General features: G+C 47.0%; 1 long non-coding RNA gene across 3 annotated transcripts in view; it reads right to left on the bottom strand.

The window, feature by feature from the left end:
• LOC307184152 overlaps positions 1 to 14,010 on the bottom strand; it is a 503,327-nt gene that overhangs the window by 473,370 nt on the left and 15,947 nt on the right. For all 3 annotated transcript variants that reach the window (XR_013827669.1, XR_013827670.1, XR_013827671.1), the window contains exon 4: positions 13,843 to 13,998. This is a non-coding gene — a long non-coding RNA (uncharacterized lncRNA). The remainder of the gene's footprint in view (positions 1 to 13,842; positions 13,999 to 14,010) is intronic.

The raw sequence follows: 14,010 nt of genomic DNA, 5'->3' as shown, positions 1-14,010 counted from the left end.
CTGGTTGGCTTGAGTTTAAAACAATCACTCAGGATAATAACTGTTCCTGAGAAAGCCCATACCTTTGTGCACAGACGTGTATGGTTGTGCTGGTGTGTACTTGAGGGACACGTGTTTGCGTGTCTGAGAGGGAGGGCCAGAGGAGGAAATATTTTATTGCTGTCAAAACCCATCCTCCCCCGTCTTGAATCCTACAGCCCTGCAGTGACAGCACCGATGATTATATTAGTGATAACTAAACTTTTGTGCACGACCTGAAAATTTAATTTCCTTGTGGAAAGCTATAGAGAACTAAGCTTATTTAGAGCCAAGAACCCATGAACTTCGCAGAAAAAGAAGAGGAAATACCAGAAACAGCCACTGGCCTCTAGATTTTCTTGAAAAATTAAAAACGCAGCAGCTCATTTTTTTAATGTCTCCTTTAGAAATAGCTCTAGATCCTTTTTTTCTCTATACCTACCCTACAGCAGAGTGGGTGGGAAGATACAAGTAACCCTTGAGAAATGTCCAATTCATTCCAATTTATTCCATGATTGTGATTTTTTTTCTCCATTGTTTAAAGAAGTATAACTCCATCAATTATTTTTTCTCAAGTTGCTTGGATGGTCAAGACCCTGATGATATTTACTGAGTGTTCACCATGTTCCAGGCACATGCTTCTGCATGCTTTAACTCATTGAATCCTCCCATTTTAAAGATTAAGAAACTGAGGCACAGAGAAGACAAGTAACTTGCCTAAAGTCACACAGCTAAGAAGCGGCAGAGCTGGGATTCAAATCAAGCAGTACAGCTACAAAGTTCAAGACCTTAACCACATCACCATATGGCCTGGTAAGTCTGGAACCCTCCTCCTGGTGTTCAAGTGTATCAGTTTTTGAATGCATGCAACAAACACTACCTCCTATCAACTTAAGAAAAAAAAAGGTAGAAGGCAAGGAGAGGGGTACATTTCCCATCGCCGGTGGATTTGAGAGGCTGATTCCCAGAGACAGTCTGATCATCTCAGCCTGGGTCACAGCTTATTCCCCAACTAGGGTTGAGGTAAGCATCCCTAGTCTGCTTCCAAGGAAATGGAGGGGATGCTACCAGATCAAGGTGGTGTGGATACAGGGTGGGAGAAGATGACGCAGGTATAAGCTCTCGTGCCTCTCAGGAAGGAACAGGTCTTGATAAATTTAATGAATCTGGGGTTGAATCCTAACATAAACTTGGCACCATGGGATTTTCTAGGTGCCCCATCCTTAGAATTCATCCATTCACACAGTTGCACAGATATTCATTCACCAGATAGTTCCTTTTATGTGCAATCATTGTGCTGGGAGATTCACTGTTCCCAAAGACATTTATGGCCCGTGAGAGGACATCAGACATATCCACCCACTCATTTCCCAAGCTCTATTGCACACCATTGCAAAGCAGGCACAGTGGTAGGCACTGGAAACAGGGCAATGAACAAGTTGGACACAATCCTTACCATATGCTTAATCTCCCAATAGATACAATAAATTAGAATGAGCATTATGATGGGGAAATGCAGTCACTCCGCTGGAGTGGCAAACAGCGGAGGTACCTAGTTTGGGACGTGCTGGATATTTTCCATTTGCCACTCCCAGATCCATTTTCAATCTCTCTCCATCGTTTGTGCCCTCGGGAGGCTGACATGTATGGATTGTTTCAACAGGATCTCTTGTCCTCTAGCTTCCAGTTAGATTCAGCCAATCAAGGCACTGGCAGGAGATTGGAGAGGAGGAGAGAATGAAGGCGAGATATTTACTTTCCCAGCTCCTTCCCTGGTGGGCTAGCTGCCTCCCTCTACCTGAGGTCACAGGTCCTGCCAGGCAACCTCTACACAATCCCTACAACTCCCACCACTTTCTCCTGGCCCCAAAAGCTGCTCCCACCCCTGCCTATTCAAGTCCAACAGAGGTAAGGCTGCCAGCTCTTGCTAGCTCCAAGGAGGCATCAACTTCCCTGTTGGAGTCCCTTAACTCTGCCCTTACCTTTGGAAAAGCACCCTTCATTTACCTTGTTTGAGTGAAGGGAACATCGTTTTCTATAGGGGATCAAGTAAGGTTTACTGAAGAAGTGACATTTAAGCTGATACATCCCATTTTAAGCAACAGCACCAGACAAGGATGCATTAGGTGACCTGTAGAGTGACTGGCCCCAAAAGAAACTACCACGTTGATCCTGCTAAAGAACTTTTATCCTGAGATTTATTAATTCAGTATTTTAAATGATGTGTTAAATTTGGGAGATTTGCCAAAGAAATACCCTAACATGAACGTGATGAACCTCTATAATGTGCATTTTGGGGTGATCTGCCCAACCTTCACAGCCAATTGTCTGAAGACATGCATGTACAGGTGAGCCTGCGTCCTGCAACAGCTGTCTGAAGCACAGACAGGCAGACACCTGGCCCAGACTGGACTGATAAGTTTCTTTCTCTCTGGGGGCTAGGACTCAAGAATGTTGATTTTTCTCTGTGACTGCTTCTGAGGATAATTGGAGGCATCCTTGCAGTCACAGCACACAACTCTACAAGTGGTTCACTAAACAACTCTAGAGGGGACATTTACATTTGTGGTCCTCCCTTATTTGTGTGTTTTTAAGACAGTCCTCAGTAGATGGTTTCTGTGAAACGGCAGCTTTTCTAATTGGTACAAAAGCACCATTTGAGCTAGAGGCAGCGCTGGGGATCCACATGTCATATGCCCACCACAGCCATGAAAGACATTCCTGAGAGAGAGGAGTCAAGTAGACATTCCTCCACTCTCACCACTATTACTCAACATAGTTTTGGAAGTTTTAGCCACAGCAATCAGAGAAGAAAAAGAAATAAAAGGGATCCAAATCAGAAAAGAAGAAGTAAAGCTGTCACTGTTTGCAGATGACATGATACTATACATAAAGAATCCTAAAGATGCTACCAGAAAACTGTTAGAGCTAATCAATGAATATGGTAAAGTAGCAGGATACAAAATTAATGTACAGGAATATCTTGCATTCCTAAGTGGTGCTGGGAAAAGGGGACAGCTACATGGAAAAGAATGAAATTAGAACACTTCCTAACACCATACACAAAAATAAGCTCAAAATGGATTAAAGACCTAAATGTAAGGCCAGTCACTATAAAACTCTTAGAGGAAAATATAGGCAGAACACTCTATGACATCAATCACAGCAAGATCCTTTTTGACCCATCTCCTAGAGAAACGGAAATAAAAACAAAAATAAACAAATGGGACCTAAGGAAACTTAAAAGCTTTTGCACAGCAGAGGAAACCATTAAAAAAACCAAAAGACAACCCTTAGAATGGGAGGAAATATTTGCAAATGAAGCAATTGACAAAGGATTAATTTCCAAAATTTACAAGCAGCTCATGCAGGTCAATATCAAAAAAAAAAAAACCCCATCCATAAATGGGCAGAAGACCTAAATAGACATTTCTCCAAAGAAGACATACAGACTGCCAACAAACACATGAAAGGATGCTCAATATCACTAATCATTAGAGAAATGCAAATCAAAACTACAATGAGGTATCACCTCACACCTGTCAGAATGGCCATCATCACAAAATCTACAAATAATAAATGCTGGAGACGGTGAGGAGAAAAGGGAACTCTCTTGCACTGTTGGTGGAAATGTAAATTGATATAGCCACTATGGAGAACAGTATGGAGGTTCTTTAAAAGACTACAAATAGAACTACCATATGACCTAGCAATCCCACTACTGGGCATATACCCTGAGAAAACCATAACTGAAAATGAGTCATGTACCACAATGTTCATTGCAGCTCTATTTACAATAGCCAGGACATGGAAGCCACCAAAGTGTCCACCGACAGATGAATGGATGAAGACGATGTGGCATATATATATACAATGGAATATTACGCAGCCATAAAAAGAAATGAAATTGAGTTATTTGTAGTGAGGTGGATGGACCTAGAGTCTGTCATACAGAGTGAAGTCAGAAAGAGAAAAATAAATACCATATGCTAACACATATATATAGAATCTAAAAAAAAAAAAAAAGGTTCAGAAGAACCTAGGGACAGGAATAAAGACACAGACGTAGAGAAGGCACATGAGGACATGGGGTGGGGGAAGGGTAAGCTGGGACGAAGTGAGAGAGTGGCATGGACATATATACATTACCAAACGTAAAATAGAGAGCTAGTGGGAAGCAGCCGCATAGCACAGGGAGATCAGCTCGGTGCTTTGTGATCACCTAGAGGGGTGGGATAGGGTGGGTGGGAGGGAGGGAGATGCAAGAGGGAAGAGAAATGGGGATATATGTATATGTGTAGCTGATTCACTTTGTTATAAAGCAGAAACTAACACACCATTGTAAAGCAATTACACTTCAATAAAGATGTTAAAAAAAAAAAAATGTAGACATTCCAAGTGGGGCAGAGATGAGAGACGGCGGCACCCAACACAGTGACAACGGTGAGAGCGCCTTCCTCCAAGCTTCCGATGCTGCCTGGCTCCTGATCCCCGTCCTCTGTGACAAATTTCTACCCCTGCCCTCCCTAAACTTCACTCTTACCATAAACTCCCCTAATGTGCTCAGACTGGCTTGACCAAGTTTGTATAACCTGTGTAGTGGGATTACATTTCTAAAACATGCACCGATGTGCTTTTTCATTCTGGCATTTCCTCATACCCCTGTGCCTCTCTCCTTTCTTGTTCAGCCCGGCAGTCTGCATTCCTTCCCTCAAGGAAGCGATGGCATAAAAGAAAGCAGAGGAAAAGAGAAAAGTTAATGACTAACTTCGAGCTTCCAAAGCCTAGGCACAGGCGAATAAGAAGGGCTTGCGCATAGACAATATATTTGAGAGAATATAAGTAAGGGTGAAGCTACCTCTTCCCAGAATAGAAAGGTGTCCCTAGACTAGGGACTGAGGTGGGGAAAGAATGGGGACCAATTAGGACATAACTTGCAGGATCCAAGGACAAGGTGGAAAAGCATCTGGGGGTGGCTCAGCCTCCACTTGAGTCAGCACCGTCTTTTGATACTGCGCAGGAGTTACGCAGAGAGCTGCAGACATACCAGAGTCCATCTGCCGTGTGCCATATGTCACCTGAGCAAAGGCACCTGGTGGATATCCCCTCACAGGACTTGGCATCTCACTACCAACTGCAAAAGTGGTGCCCACTGGGCTCTGGGACTGGGTTCCATCCACTCTGACCCACCCACCCACTGTGGGGTCCAGAGACAACCACCCAGTGACCATCTGAGCAAGCACCATACACAGTGTTGCTAATCTAGTAGGATCAAGCAATGTGGCCACTTAGAGAATTTGTAGTTCAGCAAGAAATTAGACATGACAAAAATATCATTTCATCCTTGTGGGCAAGCTAGAAAAATGTGGGTTAGATGGCAGTACATTTAGAGAGCTAGGGAGCCATCTAAACAACCAAAATTCTAGACGCCTGACTAATTATGCCTCTTAGAACACTGTCTCTGTCCTATTCAAGAGACAGTTGATCAAATCTGAGGCCATATCCAGACTCAGCAGGAAAAAGACTCGTGATCAACTGCAATGCCAGCCACGGGCTTGGACGTGGGATGTGGCACAAGCTCCCAGTGTTTGCCTTCTCCACACTCTACCACTCATGACATCCATGCCACACCTCCTTCCTGCCTACCTGTGGACTGCCCAGAAGTCAGTCCATGGCTTACTTTTTTGGCTGCAAGTAACAGCAAGCCACTCAAACTAACTTAAGAGAAAAGGGAGGGTATATTAGAAGCATAGAGGGTATCCCCAGGTACCCAGGAAGGAGGAGCTCATCTGGGTTCTTTCTCAAGCAGGAGACGCCAACAAGCAAAACCTAACAAACTGCACAATGCTGTCATCAGATTTGTTAAATCTCCAACTGCACCCATCCTAGATGGGTAGGAAAGCAGCTTGAGGCTAGCACCTGTGGTAAGAACACTTAGGATTTGACTCAGGATGAGTCAACTGTGTGATCTGACTGCCAAAAAAAACAATGAAATCTTGGGCTGCACTAACAGAAGAGGAGGTGATGGTGCTGCCTTCGGTTCAGGAATCGTGTATTCAAGGCTCAGTGAACAGAGAAGAGTGGCCAAGATGGACTCAAAAATTAGGCTCTCTGGGAAATGGTGGGAGTACCTGGGATACTGCTATCTGGCCTCCTTTTGGGGGATTGGTGGGAATTTCCAGGACTTGGGCTCACCAGTGTGGAGTCTGGAGTTAGACTACCTGATTGAAACCCCAATTCAGCCACTTCCTAGCTTTCCCCTACGTGCTAGTACTGTCCTAAACACTTCACATGAAATATCTAAATTAATCCTCACCACAACCCTCTAAAGGAGTGCCATCTTTATCCCTGTTTCACAGATGAAAAAACTGAGGCACAGAGAAGTTAAGTAGCTTGCCTAAGGTCACACAGCTAGCAAGTTGAAGAACTAGGCTTTGAAGGCAAGGAGAATATACTTTCCTTGCTCTGCCCCTAACCAACTGTATGTTCTTGAATCTTGTCACCTCCCCTTATTGTGCCTCAGTTTGCCCAGCTAGAGTATGGAGTAAATAATCCCTGTCCTACTCCATCCTGGAGGCATATGATGTGGCTGAAATGAGATTATTGATATGGAAGTGTTGGGGAAAGTTTAAAATGATGTAACAAAGGACGTCTTATTACCTTAGCCTACAGAGGGCTCGCAGGGAAGAGATGAGGGATGAACGCCCCTTCCTAAGCTGCCACATACAGGGCTTTCATCCTGGTTGTCCCTCATTTGCACAGTCCAAACCTTCTGGTCTCAGATGATCCAATTAGCCTTTATTGCCACTCATTAACTCCCAAACAGCCAATAGGAGTTGATACACTTTTTGGACACACTCAAAGGTCTGGGAGCTGGAAGAGCTGGGGCTCTACCTCTGAGGGGTCTCCCCACATGCTCTCTCCAGCATGGCGGCCACAGGGTAACCACACAACTTACGTGTTGGCTCATGGCTCCCTGGGCATGTGTCTCAAGACAGAGTGAGAGAGCTAGGCAGACACTTTTATGATCTAGCCTCAGAAGTCACCTAGCATCACTTCCATCATACCCTGTTGGCCAAGGTGATTACCAAGGTACATCCTGGTTCAAGCAGAGGCAATCTAAACCCAATGGTCAATGCAAAAGTGTCACCATCACATGAGAAAAGGAGCCTGTGGGATGGAATAGATATTGTCATGGCCATCTCTGGGCAGTACCATCTGCCACGGACACTTACTATGTTCCAAGCATGGAGCTAATTATGCCTCATTATCCTTAAACTCACTCCAAAGTCCTGTTCCAGTGGGAGCTATTTTCTCATTTTACTAAAGAAGGAAGACTGAGATACAGAGAGGTAAGCAACTTGCCCAAGTCATATGCCAGCCCGTGGGAGGGAGCTAGGAATGAGCCCCGGGTGTGTTTGTGAGGCCAGGGAAACAGGGGAGGCAAAGATCTGCCTTCCACAAATGAACACACTGGGCAGCAGCCATGTGACAAGGTGGGAGGCTTGACATCAGCCTGCTGGGCTGATCATCCAGGCCCCTCTACTTCAAACCACACAACCTCGCACAAGCTCCGTCCCCCTCCGAGCTTCCGTGTGTTCATTAGCAAAATGGGCACAACTACAGTGTCCAGCTGTGAGGATGAATTGACACGGCGCAGGTAAAATGCTTTGCACATCGGCTGGCATCCAATGAGGACTCTATACATGTCAGCTGTTATTATTTTAAAAGCAGTCCAAGAAAGACATCTTAAAAAGACGAATGTGCTATGACTACCAAAATTATGTTATGTACCCTCAAAGCCCAGCAAATGATTTTTGTTCACTGGCATCATTATTGACCCTGTGTAGACCAGACACTGCATCTCACTGGCCTGGGAGTCACACCCCTGCCCTCCCGCCCCTCTGATAAACAAGGCAGGTGGTTCTCCAAGAGCTACTTGGAGCCCTTCTCAGCAGGGGGACCTGGGCTGACTCAGCTAGGAGGGCATCCAGTGACTCATTAAGTCTCAAGAGCTGATTCCTCTCGGGCCTCAGGAAGGGAGCTAACACCCAGGAGACCCAAGGATCTCTCCTCACCCCAGGCCCCCAGTGCCTCCTCAGACAGGAGAACATGGGCATGAAAATTAGCAGGGTTTCCATATCAGCAGAGCATTAGTTATTCTGGGCACACACATCTCCAGCTTTAAAAAGAAGAGTTTTCAGCTCACTTCCGAATATTCAAACTTACAGCCAGTACCCCTCCTTCCTCCATTCCGTGGCTTCAATTACCCCCCCAGAGCTAATGAGTCCCAAATCCATGTCTCAGTCCAGCTTTCTTTCCAGAGCTGGAGACCAGCCTCCACTCAGTCAGATGTCCCACCGGCCCCTCAAAGTCAGCATGTCCCCACCACCACCTTGGACCCATCTCCGACCCCTTCACCTGGACCAAGCTCTCCTCCAGGACTCTCAGTGACGATTTCCACGGTGCAACCAGGAGTCCAAACCAGAAATCTAACTCACCTTGCCAGCCTCTCCCCCAGGTGACCCATCACAGGTTGTTGTCTCTACCCCCTGCACCTTCCCTCTGCCAGGTTCTCTTAGAGAGCATCCCCAGCACTTCTGAACCCATCCCTGTCCTTCTCCAAGTCTTTCCCCTCGCTGCCTCTATAAGAACTCTGTAAAATGCAAACACGAGCATCGCCACTCTATGCGAGACTCCCTCTTGCCTTCAGATGAAGTCCGTACTCCTTCACGCAGCTCCCGGGCCTTTCTTGATCTAGCCACTGCCCATCTGCTGTAGGCTGAATTGTGTCCCCTGCCAAATTTATATGTTGAAGCCCAGCCCCCAGTAACTCAGAATGGGACTATATGGCCAAAAGAAAGCCATTGTCTCATAAATCTGTGTTTCTTGGGCCTCCATATGGACTGTGAACATAGGAGGTGCTTGTGGGCCCTAAATAGAAGGTGACTGACGCTGATTTGGCTCGGGTACCAGAGCCCCGTTTAACATGTAACAACCTGATGGGCTTATAGCCACATTCTGGGTTTATAGCCTCGTGTCAGGGAAAACCAAGTCCCAGAATTCCCCGCCGCGTTAGCTGCCTGGCCACCTCCACAACATCCAGCAAGAAGCCCTCTGTTTCTCTGGGGCACCAGGACACGTGTCCATTCTGCGCTTTAGCACTGAGATCCACTAACAGAAGTACTGTTCCCACCCGCACCATTTGAGGGGGGCCGGGTTTCTGGGCGCACCCCCTGCACCCTGTCAGCTCAGCTCTGTGCACTGGCCCCATATGGAGCAGAGAACAGCTTCACCCTTAAGTCCCTCTTTGGCTCTGAGTGTCTCCTGCCAAATATTGGACTTGTCTGCATTTTACCTAAATGGAGTGAATCTGGGTTCTCTGAATAACGACCTGCTTGATTAGAAGAAAGAGAACCTGATTCTAGCTCCATCTGGAACTAGAATGAGGGTGCATGTGCAGACAGAATCCAACCCACCAGCCCTTCCTGCCCCCCTTCCCCGGTTTGTTTTCATCCATGTCACTTGTCACCATCATCTAATTTACTACGTATTTGCTTTATTTGCTCACCCGTGCCCCCCTCATTTCCAGCAGAATGGGGGAGGGGGGACCACGAGGGCAAGGATTTTATCTGTTTTATTCCCTGCTGTTTCTGTAGCACCTTCAACACTGCCCTGGCACAGAATATGGTGTTCGATGTGTGTATGTTGAGTGAATGGATGAATAACTGACACGGAGGTGGGTCTCCACCTTCCCCACTACCTTGGGAATCCCCTCCGGCGCCCCTCACCCCTCACCTTCCTCTAAAAGAGATTTCCATTTGCACCTGGTCCCTCTGTGGCTATGCCCCTGCCCTACAAATGTCCCTCCAGGGCCAAGGCGGTTTCTGGTCACAGATGTGAAACGAGTCAGGGTTCCATGGATCCTAAAACCCACATAAACAGATCTGCCAGTGGCCTGGGGTTCCTGCCCCCTTAGGCAGAGTTCTCAGGTGACAAGAGCCTGAGGCCAGGATCTCTGGTGGTGTTGGGGACATTCAGGGTCCGTGAGCAACTGCCGCCTGAGGACAGACAGGAGGGAGCGGTAGTGTCTAATGGCTCTGAGGGCTGGAGGGCAGGGGCAACAGAGAGAGCACTGGGCCAGGGGTGAGGATCCGGCCTCCCAGTCTGCTCAGCAGTCTCAAGCCCGGCAAGCCAGTCAGACTCCCTGAGCCTCAAGGACCTTTCTGGAGCTGTTGTGAGACCAGGAAGAGAACCACCAGGGAGGGAAGCAGGAGAGTGGTGGCTGCACTTGAATCTTCTACGTGACCCACAGGTTTCTAAACCAACTTCCACCTCTTACCGCATTATTATATCAGGCTCAGCATGTGGTTAATGGGCTATTATTATTATTCAGTGTAAAAGAATGCAAGAGAGTAACCGGATGCCAAGGCAGAGGAAAAGAAAGGCAGGTGTGGTGCAAAGGTACAGTCTTACTATAGTTGTCCTGCTCCCCAGTATTCTCCAGTATTCTCCCCTCTCCTGGCCCCCACCCACTTCTAGGTGGGGTACACATTGGTGGGCTGCCTTGGGTGTGGCTGTGCTTCTGGGCCTGGAATCCTTCCAGAAGCTGCAGTCTCTTAGTGACTAAGTTGAGATCATATGTGATCTCCACGTTAAAGAGGTTCTAGAGTCAGTCAAATGCCAGGTCTACTACTTAGCTGTGTGACCTTAGCCAAGTTAATTACCCTCTCTGTGCCTCACTTTCCTCCTCCATAAAATGCAAATCATGATAGGTAGCACCAGCCTTATACGGTGATGCATTACTGAAGACATCCATGTCCCCCAAACAAACCCCATGCTTGCCCGCCTCTCTGCCTTTGGTCTTGTTGATTCCTTCACCTGTAAAGCCCTCTTCCCTCCTCACCTCTGCCCGCTGGAACCCTACCTAATCCGCAGGGCACTGCTCAAATGGCACCACCTCCATCAAGTTTTTCTGGGTCTCTGTCACATGCGCCCTCTCCTTCCCTTCAACTTCCCTGACACGCTACACCTCTCTGTGACCTCAACGTGGAGTGGCATGAATGAGGCACGTATTTTATTCCCAGCCCCCTTCTCAACGGCAAGCTTTGGAGTCAGACCTGAGTTTGACTCCAGCTTTGCCACCTAATAGCTGTGTGATCTCAGCCCCAGTTTCTTAAATTCTCTGATCCTCCATTTCCCCATCTGTAAAAAGAACAGAACAAAACACCTACCTCACAGGGTTTGCAATAAGAATTAAAGAAGATAATGCGTATAGGACATTTAGCACAGTGCAGACCATATCATATGTGCCAGCAAATGTTATTATAATTATAATGATTATTAGCACTAAGTTGTAAAGGTCACCATTTGAAATTCTTTCCTCTGGGTCTCTCTCCCAATTCAGGTATCTCCTAAAACACAAATCTTGGGGTGAGTTGGTGGTAGACCCAGGGAGGAGCAACTAGTTAATTCTCACTGAAGACTCAGCTGTTCTTTTGACAACAGAACTTTTTGTGCCTCATGCAAAAGGAGAAGAGAGAAGGGGAAGGAGCAGAAGCTAGAAGGAGTTCCCAAGGAGACTTGTGCCTACTTCTTGGTCTTGACCTTGGTCCCAAGCAAAAGGGGTGTAACATGAAAGATGGCTCCCATGTGCTAAGGGCTCTGCCTGAGGCACCAAGATGGGACCTTTCCCCGTGTTCTCTTTGAACCCCCATGACAAACCTGCAATATCATCCCTCTCCCTCTTTACCAGTTGATGACTCTGACCTCCAAGAACGTAAGTGGCACACAACCAGTGGCAACATAGCCCAGATTCAAAGCCAGGTCTATCTTACTCCAGGGCTTATTGGACAGGAGAGGGGGTGGGTGGAGTAAGGGGAAAGAATGTTCATCCACTGAGAGCACACACCCCCCATGATAGGGCAGAAAAAGCAATCTGTGAAAATATATGGTTTTATTTACGGAAAATGAATTCAGCATACAACTTCATCATAATGCCATTTCTCGAAACATTAACTCCCATCAATGTTGTAAAAGCCTGGGAAGCTACAAAACATCTTTTTTTAAAAAAAACTCCCTATTATCTATAAACATCCACTTTTCAGGGCAACCAAGATGTGGGGCCCCCCTCCCCTTGATCTGTTGATTTTAAATCTAGAAAGGTCAAGGTGGCCACACGTGTTCCTGTGGTTTTGAAAAAGGTTCTCAGAAGCCTGCAAGCCCAGGGGAAAGCAATGCTGACTTTAATTGCTCTGTGAATTAGAGCCTCCCCTTTTGGTTTAAATCCGCACCACAAACGTATTATTTTCTCCAGTCTTAGAAACAGTGGTGAAGCCACTGTTTTCTCTTGTCCAATCCCGCCCTCTAGTGGTTCCAACCTAATTGAAAAATAGAGAAAGTAACTCCACCAGAGAGACAAGTGTGCCACCCAGACCCCTTCACTCCCTTACTCCCTCACCCACCCAGCCAGCCAGCCATCCCTATGGCTACTCATTTAGGCATCATTGCTTGAGAACCTACTATGCGCAAGCAACAAAGATTCTGGATGCCCTAGGTACTTAGTGATTCATTTGCTAATGTGGAACTTAAGGGTCTGGGGGAAATAGGCCAGATCTGGAGTCCAGAAACCAGGGGTTGAATCCCAGCTCTGCCCCTTAAAACCTGAGTGACCCCAGGGACGAAGGTCAGTTCCCTGCTGGACTTGTTTCCTCCCCCCTTACCCATCTTCAAAATAGTATTACATGCACCCCCTTAATTTTTATTTAATTTTCACAACCAACCTGCCCCTCTATTCCTGGAGCACACTTAGGTTTTCATCACAGAGGAAAGGCAGGAGAGCCAATGCGTAAGCCCAGACCATGGCTTCAGAAGCCCTGGGTTCAAATACCAGTTCTGCCAGTTACCTGCCTTGTTACTTTGGACAAACTACTTAACCTCTCTTAGTCTCTTTTTTTTTCTTGTCTGTAAAATGGGCATAAACATAGGGTTCAACAAGATAATTCACGTTCTCACATTTCAGTGTAAGCAAAAGCCCCTGGGGATTTTGCTAACAGGACAGCCCCTTCTCAAACTTACTGGTCCAGAATCTCTGAAGATGGCCCCAGGCATCTGAGCCAAGCTGCCCAGGTGATCCCGATGTACAGCAGCCTTTGACAACAAATGGAATACAGCTGGCCCCCTGGTCGTCAAGCTTGGCCTCACGTTGGAATCTTTAAAAATACCTCCCTCTCTAGATTCTGATAGAATGGGTGCGGGGTGGAGCCTGGCACTGGGATTTTTAAGAATTCCTGGAGCGATTCTCATTTGTAGCCAACGTTGAAAACCACTGCCTTAGTCCCATGCCTGACACAGAGAAAGTCCTTAACACATGTTAAAAGAAACCCTACCAACACATCCACGTCATGCCTCGAACACTGTGCCTTTATTCAACAACTACACATAGTGAGCCTCTGTCTGGGGCCAGGCACTGGCAATAGAGCAGCCATCCAACCGGAACAGACAGAACTCTGCCCTCAGGGGGGGTCACAATAATGCAGGGGCCAGTGTGTCATCTTGTACTGGGCCCCAAAGATTATGCAGTCCACCCAGGGAGTGGGGACTGCATTTCACACAGGGCCTTGTGGGTCACGGTAAGAACTTTTTCTCTTTGAGATGGGAAGTAGTCACACCTCCCACAATTATCTGCCTTGGTAAAGAAGAGATTTCAAGATGCAATTTCACCTTCAAAAAATGAGACCATCCAATAGCAAGATTTCCGTCGGGGGTGGGGGGGACCTGGTCGGGGGGAGACACATTGGTGCAGTGAGGCCTACTCTGACTTACCCTGTCCTGTGTGTCTGTCTGTTCCCCTTCGAGTAAGGCAGTCTGAGCAGGAGATGGATGACCATAGCCTGGAGCTTCCCCTGCCGCTGCTGTTCGCTGTCCTGCAGCCGGCAGCCTCCTTCCTCCCAGCAGACGCAACGGGTCAGATGTTTCCAGCTGTACAGGCAA

This window comes from Stenella coeruleoalba, assembly GCF_951394435.1.
Source record: "Stenella coeruleoalba genome assembly, chromosome: 3".
Taxonomy (NCBI): Eukaryota; Metazoa; Chordata; class Mammalia; order Artiodactyla; family Delphinidae; genus Stenella; species Stenella coeruleoalba.
The sequence above is the reverse complement of the archived record's forward strand: the minus strand, read 5'-3'. Positions and strand labels throughout refer to the sequence as shown.